Below are 17,923 nucleotides of genomic sequence, written 5' to 3'. Positions count from 1 at the left end.
CTTCCCATCTTGCCTTCCCTAAACAAGTCATTAATAAAAAGCACAGTGAGAAAAAACAAAAACAAACAGCAAAGACCGAGATTACTTAACATTATGGAGCTATCTGTCCTGAGTGCTCCCAGTTTAAAGCAAAGAGATCAAACTACACTGACAGAAGCCAGTAACAGATGCAGCTTACACTTTATTAGTTCTAGGAATTACACAGAAACCATAACTACACAACTATAGAAGCCTCTAGGGATGGGTCTGCCTTCTCAGGGCACACGTGAACTCAGCCTGGCTGCAGGTTATGGATCTGTTATTTTATCTCAACCAACCTGCCTGTGCCTCCCTGTAACTGCCTCAAAATAACTGTGGTAACAAAACATGCAGTGATGTGGCTTACATTTGCTTGTACTTCTGAGGTGACAAAAATAAGAACGTGCCATGTGTGTGCTCCTGTTACTCCAGAGTGGTTTCACAGATCTGCAGAGCACCAGGAAGGCAGGCAATCCTACAGGAACACAGTCCCTGCCAGCTCCTCCAGCTCCCTCAGGCACTAGCACCACCAGGCCAATGGCACTGCGGCTCTGGCACCATCTCCAGGGGCCGAGGGCAAACACCCAATATCCAACCCAAATGGTACCAAGGTAAGTACAAGGGAAGAAATAAGCAATTTGTTGAGGTAGGCATGAATGAGAAAAATTGGCAAAGCAAAATTCACTAGAAAAATGCCATTTCCTCAACCTCTGACTGTTGGAATTAGACCAGGACAAGCTAAGTGGGTGAGGCAGATGTGCTAGTCCTTTGATCAGCTGAATGGGGGGGAAAAAAAAGACAAAAAAAGACAGAAAACAGGTGAACATTGTTTCCACAGGAATCCTTAGGGCAATCCAAACTGGACAGCTGTGGTGGAAACCACTTGTGTGTGTTTGCTGAGTTAAGGTTTTGAAGTCAACCAGAGCAGTAATTTTTGGAGATGTGGTAAAATACAGACAGTACCTTTTGACTTGGAAGGAAGAGAGAATGACAGCAAGAAGCAAACTTCCAGCTCGATAAAAAACTCTGCCTACAAGGACAACCACCTCTAAAAGAGGTAAAGGGAGCAACAGCAGCTACTCTGACGTACATCGATGTAAGAGAACTGAAACCAGACAGTGGCTCTACATGGTACCAACTGCTATATTGGTGGGTCTAAAGAAGTTTACAGCCTCAGAAGACTGCAGTCTCCCTTGCCATACAGGAAAGGAAAATCATTTCTCTTAGAGGAACTCAGAGTTGCTCAACTCTAATCTTCTAAAACAGGAAATCCCTGACAAGGCAGGTGGATAATACACTGGATGTGCAGCTGGGGAACACAAAAAATGGGATTTCCGTGTTCCTGTCTCAGCCCCTGAAAACAGAGTGGAGATACTGTAAGTAAAACATGCAGCTGAAAAATCAGAAAAAAAAAGCAAGCAAGTAAAAACACTGAAAGGAGAATGAGAGAAGTCACTAGGTCATTTATAAGAAAGTTCCTCACAGTGTTAAGGGTGGTTTGAACCCTGTTGAGGAAGCTGCCATTACCCAGAGCTTAGTTATAGGGCAAAGGAAATTCATCTGAATTTGTATTTTAGGAAGCAAAGTTGAGAGGACACTTTGCTGCCTTCTGATGCCACCTGCACTCAGGAAGGAGCTCTGTAATGTAAACAGACAGGACCAGCTTCTCTCATCTCTCAAAGCCATCCCTTTGTTCTCTGTAATTGGTATGTTTAAATACAGTTTACACTGTTACTCACTGGACCACATCACAGAAGATGAATGTCAGGATAGAAATTTCTTTGCCATTGAAATGTTACTCGAGTTAAAAGTCAAAACAAGAAATAGACATTCCTTTTTAATATTTACTTGTCTGCAGCATTTTAGTTGTGGAGGCATATAGAGAAGAGGGATATAAGCAATTATTTACATTGCTACACATTTCTGTCTAATTGGAAGCCAAAAGACTTAGGGACATGTAGAGATGACACATACCCTACAAACAGTGATGGGACATGCCCTGCACTCTCTGCTCTGACCACTAAGGCTGTGCTTAAGTTTAGCTTAGGACAAACAGTATTTTCCAAGACAGCTTATTTTATGTGGAAGGTATCCCTGCCAATGGCAGGAAGGTGCAACTAGATGATCTATAAGGTCTCTTCCAACCCAAACCATTCTGTGATTCTATGGTTGTATGACATCAAGCACCACGAAGCAACCTGTACCAAAAGAACGACGTAGGGCAGATTACAGTGGAACTGAACAAAAAATTGTGTCTCAAATGAAAACAAATAATACAAAGAGCAGCACCAAAGCTTTGTTTGGACTAGGGAAAGTTCATTAAGTCACCAATAAAAGAGCTGTAAGGGTGTGATACTGCAAGGTATGTTTGCACCAGAAGAGAAGTGCTCTCATTATAAAATAAACCATATGAAGTGGCCCTTAACTCATCAGATGCCCCAAAACAAGTGGGTAACTAAACCAAAACCAGACTAATTTCCTTTAACAACAGATATACCCTCACCACACTTGCTCACAGAGGACAAAGATAAACATATTTACTATTAGTAAAAATAACACTGAGGGGGCACAGCATTTTTTTTTTCTTTCCTACATATACAAACAAGTAGCTCTCTATTTACACTATTAGAAGGGTAACTTTTCTCACACATACATTTCAGTCAGTATAATAAATTCATGAGAAGGTAGCATAACAACCTATTTATGTTTTATTGCTCCATTTCCAAAAGCCATTGAACCCACAGGACACTGTTGTAGTCAATACAGATGTACTGCACAGCAAAGGCATGCTTGGAAACAATCTGTATACATGCAATGGAGGCAGTAAAATGAGTAAGATTACTTAGCTGGTCTTTCCTTTCAACCTGGATACTAGTTCCAGCAAGAAACTAATATATATTCACCAGGACAGATGTCCATCAAAGCCACAAAAGAATTTAATGCTTACATGTAAGCTGACAACACTATGTCAGAGCTGTGAGTAACTCCACAAAGGAGGTGTAAGTAGACCAGAAGGGCAAGTTGGTCCAAAATGCACATATGCCCTTCAGGAGTATTACATCCATTCTCAGTCTGACCTCTGTGATTCAGAGTGCTACACTCAATACTGCAGGTAAATACATAAGAACAGCTGAAAACTATTGATGTCCTGGCCTACTGGTGGGGGGAGGTGATTAATTGAAGGAGAAGACAAAAATGATCCCTTGATTTAATAGACATGTTCTTTCTCTTAAGATGGATTGGTAAGACACAGAACTTTGCAAAACTGAGATAATGTCATGATGTTTTGCTTTCTACAAGATAAAAGAAAAGCACTAGTTTTGGTTGCTACATTGAGAGGGGAAAACTGTATTTTAAATAAAAAGCTGTCTTAACTTCCTGGCAAATTACAAGGTTTAGGTCCACTCTGAAAGGAATTTACGTCAGCTGGAATAAGGCATCTATGTGAAAAATTAATAATAATGAAAACCAACTGCTTAAAAAAGTAGAAGTAATGCCTGTTGAATTTATCATCACCTGCAAGACTGGTTATGTTAATAATCCTTCTTGTTATGCCAAGTAGACAAACAACCTTCCCACAGAAGTTTCAGTGCCAACGCTGTTTTGACTGATTACAGTAAATAAAAAATACTATCCCAAATATTCAGGCCTTCAACACAAATTCCTTGTATCTAAGAAATGTAAATGAAAAGTAGTAATAAATCTGTCACAGCATTACTCTGTCAAGGACAACTGAGTCCCTGTGTCACAGTCTCACTGGGAAATTCTGGTCTTAGTGTTCACAACTGTCTATTGAAGTCCATTCTGCTCATGAAATGGAGAAGCTGATTCAATGTATACACTCAAGGGTTCCACTACTGAGCTCTGCTGAGCAAACACTCAGGAGTCAGGGGGTGAGAACCTGGGTACTATCAAAGCTTGGCTGGTTTTGCTATTAAAGAGGTGCTCATTAAATCCTGAAGGTTATCCATCTCACCAAGCAGGCTCTTTTTTTCCTCCTCTTGTCTGAAGGAGCTGTGAAACAATGTCCAGCTGGCAGCATGTCTCAAGCTAGCAACAAGGAATGTCTGCAAGGACACAGGACTGTGAGAGAGGATGGGGAGGAAGAGAAGGAAATGGAGCATAAAGAAATACATGGAAAGGAGGAAGGTCAGAAGGTTGTTTATACACTTACAATATCTCTAAAATAAAGTCACACCCCTGAAAGATGCAGGTGGCAAACTGATCTCATTAGAAAAACCACAATGGTTCAGAGACAAGGTTCATTTCTGCAAGGATCCTGTTTCCAGCACTGTTCATACCCAGATGTTTCAGAGGAAGGTTCCCAGCCACAATGTTTGACAGACTTAAATGTGATTCCTGCAAGACGGGCCAGAAATATTTGCCTAAACTTCATCACCAAGTCACAGGGTGGAAAAAAATCCACTATTCAAAACTGGGCATTCGTAGTTATCAAGTTTAGAACCTGCTCGTGACATTTTCCATGTAAACAGCACCTGGTGTAGCACACAGTATCCCAGTAGAACTGCCAGCTCCTAAAAACCTGGCCTTGAAAGTGAGTGAATAAACCTGGCTACTCACTGTTCTGTCAGCCTAGGAACTGGGTAACTAGTGTACAAACAGTACAAATCCACCAAGAAATGAAAGGGACTACTATCACCACATACACCATGCAGGCTTTTGGGAAGAAGCTTAAAGATTTATACAGGCCACCTATTCTTGGGGAAGAAAGTGCCACACTGGGATGACATGACAGTCAGGGTTTCACTCAGAGATGCTGTCAAAGCAAGAAACGGACAAGATCAAGTGCATTCATTTCTTATTCCTCCATTAATATTGGATCTTAGGAACTGCTGCCTGAGGCTGCTCAAAAAACTCCCTTCATGATGTGTTTCTACTGAAAATCGTGGCTTTCTCCAGGGAAGAAAACCAAAACAAACCTTTCCATGAAAAGCCTCACTCTGTTTAGTATTTAATTTCTAAAAACACAGACATCTACTACTATCTTTTGGTTTTCAACAAACACTTGGTTTTGAAGTGGTGCCTCACTGGAGCTGTGGTTCAGTTGCCAGAGCACACTTCCCACGAGGTGTGAGATCACCCAGAAGGAAGGTGACGACACAACCAGGGAGCCCAGCCAGGGAAGCCAGGCTGCAGTTGAGCCAAAGCTGTCAATCAAAAAAGTATTCAAAACTGTAGAAAGTCTACTGCAAGTGTTGGCAAAAGTTATATGTTTCACTCTCAATTTTTCTGCAAAATAGTATATTTGGTGATCAGGCCTGTTCTGCATTATTTCTGGGCACCCCTGAAGCTGCCACTGGTAAAGATGGAGTCACTTAGAGCAGAACACAGGAGGCTTCAAGAATAGAAGCTATAGCCCAGCACTTCCAGACTCTTCCAATGCTTGGGAATTGCAAGTAGTTTGCTGTTCCTCCTCTATTTCTTCCCCTCCTCAAGCATCTCAGCTCCAGTATCTGTCCACTCACTGCCCAAAGGGACTGAGCTCACCAGGGAATGCTGTGCACTGCCCTGACAACATCAAAGATTAACTCACTGATCCTTGTGTTTAATGTACAAAAACTATTACTAGAACACTGTGTTTCAGCATTTAGTACAGACTCTGGTGCCAGGGCAGTGGACAGCCCCTGGTGCCTTGGCAGCTGTCTGAGCTCTCCTACAGCATGGGATGTCTCTGAGGAGCAAACCCAAGAGCACGTCTGCATATGCAATCAAGGCTCCACTCTTATCAGTCCCCTCATGCTTTAAAAGATCATTGACCTCCCTTGTGTTACAATTGCCAGGAAAATACAATAGCCTGAAACTGAAAACATCTCCAGTCTACCAAGAACCCAATCCCAGGGACAAATTTGCTGATAATTCTGAGACCAGCTCGTAAGATGAGGCACTGACTGTCTCAGAGCTCCACATGAGCGGCTTAATTGGTAAAGAAAAACAAGGTGATGAATCACAGCTAAGGAAAGCACCTTGCTACAGAAAACAGACAACATAAGCGCTTTACATCATTTGAAAAATTTGAGGTTACTCTTAAGGACAGCACACGTGGAAAACATTCAAGGAAAAAAAGAGACGAAATGTTGTTTAATTGGTGAATCCTTGCCATTAACACCCTAAACGGTCTGACACATGCTGGCAGGCGGGAGGCGTCAGCCTCAGACGTGCTGCCAACCCACTTCCCCACTGCCGGCAGCTGCCAGACCTTGCTGGGGTGTGAAAGTTTCCCAACTGGAGGCCCTGTTCCTATTGCTTTCTGGTAAATTAGCCAATAAATTAGTAGTCACATCTCCTTGGTGGGTTTGATTTCATCGGTTTTGATTCTATTTTCTTTTTTTTCTTCTGCTTCTTCCCCCCCACCTCCCCCTCGGTTTCTTTTTTAAGCAGCCACAACTAATATTTTCCATTTCAAACCCCTCTTCTCATCTCCTCCCACCCGAAAAGGGGAAGAGACCCCAGAAGCACCCTAGGGAGGGGGGGAGGCGGTTTTCACCTGGGATTGGGAAGCCGCTCAACCAGCCACCACTGCAGTGGGACAGAGAAGCTTCTCACAGCATGAAAAGCCCCACCAGCGAGAGGGAGGGGACCACGCCAGAGTCCCCGCAGCCAGGAGCCGGCTGTCAGCGGGCCGGAGCAGGAGGAGCTGGCTGTCCCGCGGCAGAGGACCGGGTTCTACCCTCCCCCGGACCGAAGGGCGCTCAGCCGCGGGTTCCTGGCCCGCTCCGGGGCTCTCGGTCCTGGGGAGGGGTCGCGGGAGGTCAGAAATGAAGCAAAGCAGAGACGCGCCCCGCGGTCCTACCCGGCCGTGCCTCCCGCAGCCTCGCACCGACAGCGCGTCCCCGGTACCGCCCCGGCCACCGCCTCTTCCTCCTGCTCTGCCCCGGCGAGGCCCCGAGCGAGGCACAGACACACCGATGTGGGGGATGTGGCGCTGCATGTCCCGGGCTGCAGCGGGGCTCCCGCGCCCTACTCCCCACGCTGGCTCCGGGACAACTCTTTATTCCCAGGCATTAGCACTTCCCGAAGCACCGCTGCCCACACACGCACAGCCTGCCACTGCCACGGAGAGTCCGGCACTGCCCCAGAACCGCACCGTACCTTTGCCCCAGGCAGAAGAGCAGCCGACTCCCTCAATTCACAAGCGTGATCTTTTCAGCCGTGAATTTGCACCTGACAGTGAAATACTGAGTCATGCTAAATGCCACTCAGCTGTTCCTTGTTCTCTCCCCTTTTATCTCCTCTCAGGAAAGGTGATTACTGCAATAAAACCACCTGGTTCATTTCGTGCCAGTCTCCAATCCTCCTAGAGGATCTGGCTGGAAAGTACCAGGTTAATGCGTTGCACCAGTGGGTGTGTGTAAGGCCCAGGTCTACCCCAGCCAACTGAGGGCACTGCATCCTTGACATCTCCCTTCTTCTCCTCCCAGGCAGCTCTCACAGTGGTGTCTCCAACCACTTAGCCACCCATGGTGCCTGCCTTCCTCACAAACATCACACAGGCCACAGGCTTCCATCTACCACCGAAACTCTTGGAGAAGCTCTTTGCCAGCTCCTCAGGCTGACACATGGCAGCAAGACTAGGGGATACTCTGCCTTGCCCGAGCCAGCACAGCACTAATGCAAAGCAGGAAACAGCTGCCCACAGTTGTCATGGACACATTGCCAACATCTGGCCATCAAAACACCTTTGCTGTCCTCTGTGCTTCAGTAGGACCTTGTGCCAACCTTCACCAGGGTTTGGGCCACCGTGTGGGACATGGTGTTTTAATAAGTCAAAACTTGTAACTTCAGGTATAGTGGTCACAGATGTGCAAATTCAGTCATCACATTTGACACTGTGTCAGGTGGTAAGGCACTGTGGATTGCAAGTTGTATTTTGAGGGAAGGCCAGGGCATCTGCCAGCAGACACGAGGCAACTGTTAGAGCTAAAAGGACAATAAGCAGTCCCCACAGAAGGGGTGACCTCACTCACTGGACCAAAGGCAAACACGGTTTCTAAGAAAAGCCTGAATCCAAGAAATGCCCTAGCAGGGGGCCTGGAACATCCCACAGGGCAAGCTGAACCTTGTATTCCTATTTTATTGTGTGTCATAAGCAGCAAAAATGGTGTTCATCAGCAGAGGAACTCGAGTTAATGGTCTCTTGTAAATTTTAGTACTTGCAGAAAGGTTTAATGAGAATTTTTGAACCTACAAAGTGGGAATATAAGCTAAGAACATGGCAACATTATATTTTTGAAGCCTGACATTCTTTTGGTGCATGGTGGTAGTGATAGATTGCAACTAACAACAGCAACTGCAAGCCCTCTCCTACAGCTGTGCTGGACACAAATAAGGGGCTGAGCAGGGCAGGAAAACCAATGTCACAAACAACAAAGGAAGCTGAAGCAGCCTCCACCTGGAGATTCCTTTTCCAGGCTCCTCTCTATGCTCATGGGTTTGCTTTGCAGATCCTCAGTGCCAGATCTCTTCCTTCCCCCTGGAATTAGCAAAGCTCTACCTCATCACTGACAGAAGAAAATCCAGCTGGCAGTTCCTTGTCATTTCTTGCAGGGTGCTGCTTCCCCTCCCCTTGAACAAGCTTCTGTGCCTACCAGTTTTATCACCATATTGCAACATCACTCTCACATATGGAGGAGTGCTCAGGGGCACTCTGCACACAGAGCTTCCACCTGGAGCCACAGAAACAGAAAAGTCAGAGTTCAGTCAAAATTTTATCTGGCATAAACCCACACCACAGGGAAGACACCACCTCCCCTTGCCCACTCGTGGTACTCTCTGCACCATTGCAAGCTTCTTTCCCACTCAACAAATGGGGTGAGTGAACTCATCCAGGCTAAAACACAGTGGTTTGCTTCTTTCCCCAATGTACTTGTAACTTCTCCTTAACAACTGCCTTCTTCAAGGAAAAAGAATATATCCAGCTGGTTTCTTTCAGTACAGAGAAGAGCCAGTACTCACTTCTGTATCTTGAAGTGGTTGTTTAATAATCTAAATCCAGGCAACTATCCTAACACCTACATAAATCAATGGCAGATGTGATGAAAACCTTATAAGCAGCTGAGAAGGAACTACTAGGAAAAAGAGGCTTGCTCGGGACCTTATGAAGTGTTTTCCACTCAGGTGCTGGTGCTTTTGAGTTTATATCTGCATCACAGTTTACAGATTTTGAGGTATAGCTCTCCATGACTGACTTTTGACAGCACTTTACCAGCAGCTTTTATGGCATCTGTGGGCTAAACCTTGCTTTGAAAGGACTCAACTTCCTCTGGATACTCTGATATGCCCATCTATGCCAAAGGAGCTAATGTGTCAACTTAAAAATCTCAGAGAAGAAAGAGCAGCAAGGGTACTCCTGGCTCTGATTCTTCAATGAGTGTCCCTAAAACAGCTCCTTAATACAAATTTACAATTTCCTTCCACAGAGCATGGCTAATACTTCCCTTTTTCCATCCTCCACCAGCCATCCCTGTACAGATGATGCTTTCCAAGGCTGTTCCCCATGCACTGAACACAGCTATGGCACCTAAACATTGCCTGAAAGGGTAACAGTAATTACTAAGCTGCAGCAGAGACAAGTCTGGCTTGCTCAGCTTCTTGCCCTTGCTGTGAAGAAATCTTATTTTATATGTCCACTACTGCAGTTGGATTTTTCAGCCTGCAGACAGCTTGTCTGCCTGGCTTAACTCACGTACTCCTGGCCAGGGTTTCATCTCACCTTATCAGTGTATTCAGCATTTGTCAGATCCTGACAACCCAGGCCTCTCCCTCACTGCTTCCCAGGATCCCTTTGTTCCTGTCATTATCTAGTGTTGCCTTTTATCCTTCATGCTCTTTCTTTTTACTATCATTCCTCACCACACACCTTGAGGAGGACAAGTTTCCTGGAAGAAGGCTTATGGAAAAGGTCTTGCCTCACTATCTGAGCAAGTAAGGGAGCCAGGAGCTATTTACATATTTTCTGATAAGGAGTGAGAATGTCCTGGTGTTACTGTGAAGTCCACAAGGAATTGGCTTTGTGCTGTTCTGCATTTCTTGCTTGTCTATGCTTGTCCAATTCTAATCAACTAACAGTATTAAACATATTTTACATACTGTTATAACATTATTTGGAAGAAAGAGCAGTATCATAGTCTTGAATTTAGTCATTAAAGAGGTGATATTGGCAATACTTAGCATTCAAAAATCATGCAAAGTATGACTTTTTCTTATTAATTAGCAGCTAATTTCTGCCTGATATATTATGTTACAGCTGCATCTCATTTCTAATTTGCAACCATTAGGGAAAATGTTGTATTTTATTATTTATTACTAATTTAAATTGTTTACTTTTTTATAAGGACTATAAGTGGGGGTCTTGTTTTTTTTACAGTTGACATTTTCTTTTCTTAGCTTAACTTTAAAGATCTGGAATCTTACAAGAAAACCCCAAAACAGCCAATATCCCCCTCACATACACACATAGAGCAGAAGATGTGTTAAGACTAGTGCCTGGCAATACCACCAAGAGCTCTCCCTGCCCTGGCACGGGGTAACTGTAGGAGTAGGGGTGCTCAGCATTTTGCTTTCACTGTGGGAAGAGGAGAAGCAGCCAAGAACTGCCTGTTCACATAGAGCAGCAGCACAGCAGCAATCCCCAGGTAGTGAGCAGCCCTGTAGGAAGCCTGAGGAGTAAATCATGAGCTGACCCAGGCTGAGCAAAGGGAAGGAGGCGGCAGGATGAGAGGCAGAGCCACTCCCCAGGGCTGCTGGATCTGCACTCTCTTCTGGTAGTCGCAAGTCCCGGGTGAGGAAATGCACGGCAAACCCGGCCCATTACTCTCCAACGTTTCCTTTTCAGTACGTGATCTTTGCCTGTTATGAACACAGCAGATTTCTGAGTGTTTCTTGCTCTGTCACTAAGAAGTAAGAAAGTAAGACAAGGCTATAAGATGACTGACTACCAGCAGAGAAGTTTGCTGTCAGCAATGTGCGTGACCACTTCTGAAAATGCAGCTGAAACTCTCCTGAAGGCAGATCCCGAGATTGTAACTGTTTTCACTTGGACTCTATTCAGATCAGCCTGTGCTGACAACAAACAAAATAAAAAGTAAGCCAAGCCACAGTCTCGGAGAAGACACAGGCAGCTGAGCAGAGAGTCTGTGACTGCCCCCGCAGGGGCTCTGGCTGCTTTCAGGGACCGTGGTATTGCTCTGGGGAGAACTCTTTTCTGCCCACTAATTCATTCTTTAATTTTTCATTAGATACTCGACCTGTTATGACTTTCAAAGTGCTTAATTCAAAGTTTCATCTTACTCACAGCACTTATCGAGGCCTAGAACTTAGCAAATACCTCTAACACACCTGCTTTGAACCTCAGGTTAGATTACCTAAAACTACCAATTCGGTCAACTGAAGTTGGTTGGTCACATTGACAGCCTCACCCATCCTGTCTCTGACATTCACCTGTGGTAGCACCTGCTGCAAGTAGATTGAAGCAATATCTATTAATTTTGGGGGGTTTTAATTGTTACAGTCAAATCTTACCATGGACACAATTCCTGACTTTTGAAAAGGCTTTTCTATGTGCAGTTTGGGCATGACACATTACAGATACACCATTTGTGAAAAACCATCCCCACAGGGGGCAATCAGAGGGCAGGCTTCCTGCCAAGGAGCAAATTCCACAATCCTGACCCAGATGAGCCTGACACTAACACAGCACCTTGAAGACAGTAAACTAGAGGCCTAAAACACACAGCTCCACACATCATCTGTTGCTAACCAAATCTCAGTCCAGATATTTACATGTGAAAATCCATCTTAACTTGGTTTTTGAACAATTATACTCATTCTTATTTTGGTAAGCTGCTGATGGAAACAGTGCAAGTTTCTGTGTGTGATACTTTATTCAGCTAAACATTATACCGAGCTGTTCCTTCATCTTGCTGTACCTGACTCCAACAGTGTTGGAAGGGGAATGCAAAACTCCACAGAACAGGGCAAGGGCCTGAGAAAGTAGTGGGGCTTCCTCTACTACAGGGGCAGGAGATCAAGGAATAAATGAGGGAGAAAGAGGTGCTGACAGAGAGACCTCAGAGATGGGTAAAGCTGCCAAAAGTGTTTCAGCACTGCTGGAAGGTGGATGCTTTCTTGCTGCCTATGCTGAAGGAAGAACCAGAACCAGAAACTATCTTCAATCCCCGGCATCAATCACTCCAGCTGCTCCCTGTGAACAGTACCAGGGGTAGAGCCCCAAAGGCTAGAGTAGCCCAGCTGCTCACCTGGGGACCCTGGGGGACAGGCAGCAGGGCTGACAGATGCATGGAAGTCACATGAACTGTGCGGCTCCCAGGTAGGAGGAGCAAGCGCAGAGGAAAACAACATTTCAGTGCACTGGGTACTGCATAAGAGTATCATAAATAATCACCCCGGTGCCACGGACCCTGCAGTCTGAGAGGAAGCGTTGCACTCGCAGCCCTGTTAACAGCCTTGACCTTGAAATGGTCCCAAAAGCAGGGCTGCAGAGGGACGAAACAGCAAAACATTTGCAAGTGGCCGCATTCAGGCGGAAAGACACCCCTGCGGCACGTCTGACACGGGATCGCTGCACAATTCCGCGCCCAGCCAAGCGCGGCCCCTCCGGGAGGGCGGCTCACCCAGGGCTGTCTAGCGTGGCAGCTCACCTCTGGACGACCCGAGGCTCTGCCAAACAGCGCCGAGAGTCTGAAAACACCCTGCACTTGCACTGCAGAAAGCGCCAGACAACTTACTCACCTGTGAGCTCTCAGTGCGCAGTGCCCGGACTCTGCCAGGATCAGCATTTTCTTGAGGCAAAATGGCATTCGTCCTGACAGATGCTAACAAGATGTTTCCCTGTGAAAAAGCAAGGATGCTTGTGGGGTTTACTTTAAGAGAATCGTTGTCTGCAAAGTCACTGTAATGCTTGCTAGAGTCCCTGGGATATTTTTGTAGTCGTTCATTGTAAGATCTAGCAGCTGCTACAAAATAGCAAGGGCTGCAATAACAGCATGACACATTAAGGATGGCTTTAATTACATACACAATATCTATGCAAATGCCAGATAGCATCTCCTGCATGAAAGACAGGGTTGGTTTGTTTGCTTCTTATCCTCACAGTATGGAATCTTAGTGCTTCTTACGATGCAATATTAATTTCGTTAGGCTGAATTTAATTACTTTGGTTGGTAATTAAATTAACATATCTTCAATTAAAGTAACCAGTATCATCATGAAATATTTCTGTCATAGTGGCTCCTAAAATATCTCAGCCAGGACTAGATCCATATTGTTCAAGAGGCTGTGAAAAAAAAAAATACACAAGAAAATAGGCCCAGAGAAACCCACCTGCCTTATAAGGTGAGGAAGCCACTGCTGAATGGCAGGTGCCTGTCATCTCTGGAAACAGAGTACAGTACCTGTCTGGAACCACAAGCAAAAGTTTTCTCAATCACATCCTAGTTTGAATACCTTGGGCTGTGTGTCATGCCCGACATTCCACCATAAACCACTAAAGCAGTGCTTGTTTCACTCCTTTCCTTTAGATGTTTCAGTCTGTTTGGTTAAACTTCAAGCACCAGAGTTTATAGTGATGACTGTCCCATATAACCCAAGTCACTGAGAGGTAAAGTAGCTTGGCCAAGAGAGTGGTTAACTCAGTGTCTTACCTTTATTTGTACTGCTGTCCTAACAGTCCTGTCTGAGTAGCAGTAAACAGGCCAGGCCCTTTTTGAGTCACTGGCACAGTCAGAACTCCAACATCCTGCTACTGGCACAGTACACCAGGGGATGGGGGTCTTTGACTTTTCTGCAGGAGCAGCTTTCCCTAACGTGGTCTGGCCAGCCAGTCTTGACTGTGGTTTGAGGAAAAAAGCAAGCATTATCTCCAAATTAACACAGCACTTGTGGAATTAAACTGTTTGCTTGATTATGACAGCTCCAGAATATCATCCATAAGGTACAACGTTATATGCACGCTACAGAAATAGAACCAACCCCACAGATTGCCAGGACAAAGTTACCAATACAATTTGAGCTTAGTCCTCTACTCTACAGGCCATGTGGCACAGTCTTAATTTCTTATTTCTCCTGTATTAATTTATCAGTGAAGCTTGAGCCCACTGTCTCCCTCACAGCTCTCAGGAAGAGACTGCTCCCAGACTCTCTCTTTCAACTGAATGGCAAGGGAAATATTCAGTGTGGGCCAGGAGAACACATATGGGACAGGGTGTTACAGAAGCAGTTGTAGACAGCAGTGGAATGCCAGCAAACAGGATCTTTGAGTCTAGTACCAGCTCTGGAGGCAGAGAGCAGCCTAAGTCATCATAAACAAGAGGCCCCATCACACCAGCCTGTAGATTTGTTTTGAAAGATGATAGGGCAAAGCAGATGAATCTCACTGCTTTATAGGCCACAGCTCCATTCCCAGCTCTGTACACAGCCCACGTGCTGCAGTGTACCTGCAAAACAGGTGAATGACCATTGCTGTCCTGCAGGAAGGATAACTGGCTTCTAGGAGTGGATGTGCTAACAGCAGCAGTGGAATATGTGGGATCAGACATCATGGACTTCTGGCCAGCAGTGAATGGCATTATGACTATCTGACTTCTCCCCATCCACTCTCTCTTCCCTGGTCATTATGTGGGCTGGCAGGAGACTTGCCAAATGTGTCAGAACCACATGAAATGCATGACACTTGTGACCCTGACCTTGTGGCCCCCAGGCTGACTATCAAGTCTGAGACACAGACCAACCCAAAACGAAATGAGGAAGGTCCTATCCAGACCATAAAGGACTGCAGGACTGGTCTCAGGGTTTTGTTTACTCTGCAATTTTTAAGTTGGAAACCACTCCTCCCATAATAACAAGAAAGCTTTTGAATTCAGTGCTACATATAGCAATTCTCATATCTATGAGCTGCATGGGCTTGTTGATGTCAATGCCCTGTAACCAAGAGCCTCTGCTATCACACACAAGTCCTCATTATGTTGCATAACAAATTACCTTTGTTGCCCAATAGAATGGAACAGTAGATTTTGTTGTTACCTCGTGTAAACTTTAGTCTTGCGAATTCCATTTTGCACTGACACAATTGCTTCTGCCTGACAAGTGCTTTATTTCTGTTGTTAAGCAGCAAGCTCCATGATACACAGGCAGCCAGGGATCCTGAAAAACAAGTTCAGAAATACATAAATATACCACCACTGTGTCTGCAAAACAATCGGCCACGTGGATCCCTACTGCTGCACAACACTGGGCTTAGAGGCTGCAGCTACACATCCTGGGAGGCAGCACTGCTGCAGATTCATCCCTCGTGGTCATCTGATGTTTTCAGCTACAAGAAAAAACAGTAGCATAAAGAAACAAAGAAAGTGGCAGAACAGCAAAGGAATTTTAAACCAACAAAGACTTCATGGTGTTGGCATTTTAATGTTATACTCTTGCCTTTTTAATGGATTTATCCGACTGCATTATGTTACCTCTTGTTTTCAGTGTTTAAGTACTGTTTCTAACTAAATAGTATTAGTTGCAATGTTCATCTATTAAAGAACAAAGTGTGAAAAAGGTTAACAAATTCATCCATCCGATTACAAAATGTTAAACCTCACTAGACACTTCTGAGTCTTCTTTATATATGTTCAGCACATATTTCAGGGAAATGAAAACATTTATTTTCAGGCTGCAAACAGTGTTTCCTTTCTTAAAACGTTTTAGTTGGCAGCTTTTTGTATTGGCATATGACCAATACTCTGGATAAGTGGGAAAATAGCGGTGATATCTACAGGCCAAATTTTGCCACTTCTTAAAATTAGTAATGCTATCCTATTTTCATATATACTGGCCATGCCTGCTACTCAGAGCACTACTGGAAGCTCACTGATAGCTGCTCCCTACTTTCTCTGGATAAAATCCAAAGAGGAAGAAAATCCAGTCATTACAAAAGTAAACTTCAATAAAGTCTGAGAGTTGGCCTGTTGGGATAACCCTAAATAAAAGTAACAAAATCTGGATGCTAGCTTATTTAAAGACACACATGTTTTGACTTCCCCTCCTACTCCTTTGAGAAACGCATGTTTCAGCCTCCAATACACACTCATCTCTGCTGTACTCTCCACATTGTACAGCTGCTTTTAAATTGAACCTGCTTTTTCATCAGTTCTCCTGTCATTCCCACTGCTCAGCTCATCTCCTACACGGCCAAGCAACAGTCATCAAATAAATCATTGGAGACACTGTTGGGCAATGGGTGAATGAGTTACTGCTGAGGGATTGGGTTTTGCCTCTATTTACCGGCTGTAGTTAGAAACACTTCAAGCCAAATTTCAATTACAGAGGATAAAATAAAGGCCAGCCCAGTCTGGGCATTTTAAAACATAATTGCACTTGGGTAAAGCAATAAGGCAGGGTTGTTTCCAGACAGAGCTGCTCACAGTTAATGGTGCCAAGCTGAAATCTACCTGGGTATTACTGCAAACAGCTTTGGAAAGCCTTCATGGGAATGCATATGGTCAATGAAGGCAACAAGGTGCCTGGATGCTTGAGGTATAGGACAGTGAAACAAAAGAATCTTTGTAGAAAACCTGAGATATGTGAGTGCTGTACAGCTGTAATTATGTGAAACTCTGCAGCTACTCTCTAGCTTGTGGGGAAAAAAGTCATCAGCAGTGCTAAGTAGATGGGAGGGAGATCACAGCCCTGTCTGCTTCAGAGTAAAACACCAGCCCTGAAGCTGTTGGCTACTTCATTTTCAGAAATATGTTGATAACACAGGGCCTGGGAAATTTCAAATTGTGACTGAAAGACCAGGACTTCTTAGGACAGAGAAGAAATGAGTAAGAGAAGACTTCATAGAAGCACAGCCTGAAATGAATAGGATCAATACAGGAGATAGAAGCTTGGCTCTTTCCTGTCTTGATGTTTGAACACAGGGATAAGTAAGGAAATGAAAAGGGTGGAAAACTCAAATCTGAGGAGAAGAAATCCTTTTTCACAGAGAAATTTAAAGTAAGTCTAGAAAGCATCTGGACATTAACGGGAGTAGACAGTAACCAAGTCCCATTTATGCTTCACATGTTTTGACACTAACACATCTTGTTTTAAGTCCTGTTGTCAGCTCTGGGCTGACTGGTTACCCTCTTTGAATAATACAAGAATAAGATGACAATGCAATTTCAAAGGCAACATTTTGAATTATAAAATCCTTTTCCATGCAGCACATAATTAACCTATGGAACTCATTCCCACAAGATTTAAATTGAGCTGAGACTCCTCTGTATCTGAAAAGGATTGGACATGTATTTATAAACTGGCCCAATTCCACTTGAGGCAAGGGTAGTAAATACTCAATTAGGTATTTGTAAATGATCCTTCTTAAATCCCTGTGGAGAACATGCCAACAGCCCTAAGGACCTCAGCAATGGGCACGTACAGAACGACTTACCCAGGGGGCAGAAATTCTGCAGTGCTGCACCTTAACACTTGATTTCTCCTCAACAAAAAGTGTCGCTGATGCTTCAGCTCCAGTGCAGTTGGCAGCAGCGCCCTGGGGACCTGACCTGCAGCCCTGCCATGGGTGTGCACAGGTAACACCCAGTGACTGCACACCTGTAACACACGGTGACTGCACACCTGCCGTGGGTGTGCACAGGTAACACCCAGTGACTGCACACCTGTAACACACAGTGACTGCACACCTGCTGTGGGTGTGCACAGGTAACACAGTAACTGCATACAGGTAACACAGTGACTGCACACCTGCCGTGGGTGTGCACAGGTAACACAGTAACTGCATACAGGTAACACAGCGACTGCACACCTGCTGTTGGTGTGCACAGGTAACACAGTAACTGCACACAGGTAACACAGCGACTGCACAACTGCCGTGGGTGTGCAC

The 17,923-nt window shown here is 44.8% G+C and overlaps 1 protein-coding gene across 3 annotated transcripts in view; it reads right to left on the bottom strand.

Annotated features, from left to right (window-relative positions):
• PIK3CB (phosphatidylinositol-4,5-bisphosphate 3-kinase catalytic subunit beta) overlaps positions 1-17,923 on the bottom strand; it is a 288,112-nt gene that overhangs the window by 92,065 nt on the left and 178,124 nt on the right. For 2 of the 3 annotated variants that reach the window (XM_032697649.1, XM_032697651.1), the window contains exon 1: positions 6,830-6,881. The gene's annotated coding sequence lies outside the window, so the exon portion shown is untranslated. Of the gene's footprint in view, positions 1-6,829; positions 6,882-12,786; positions 12,886-15,075; positions 15,196-17,923 lie in introns of those variants that run through there. The other variant, XM_032697650.1, reaches the window with a different exon arrangement.

The sequence above is a fragment of the Chiroxiphia lanceolata genome, chromosome 10 (assembly GCF_009829145.1).
Source record: "Chiroxiphia lanceolata isolate bChiLan1 chromosome 10, bChiLan1.pri, whole genome shotgun sequence".
Classification (NCBI taxonomy): domain Eukaryota; kingdom Metazoa; phylum Chordata; class Aves; order Passeriformes; family Pipridae; genus Chiroxiphia; species Chiroxiphia lanceolata.
The sequence above is the reverse complement of the archived record's forward strand: the minus strand, read 5'-3'. Positions and strand labels throughout refer to the sequence as shown.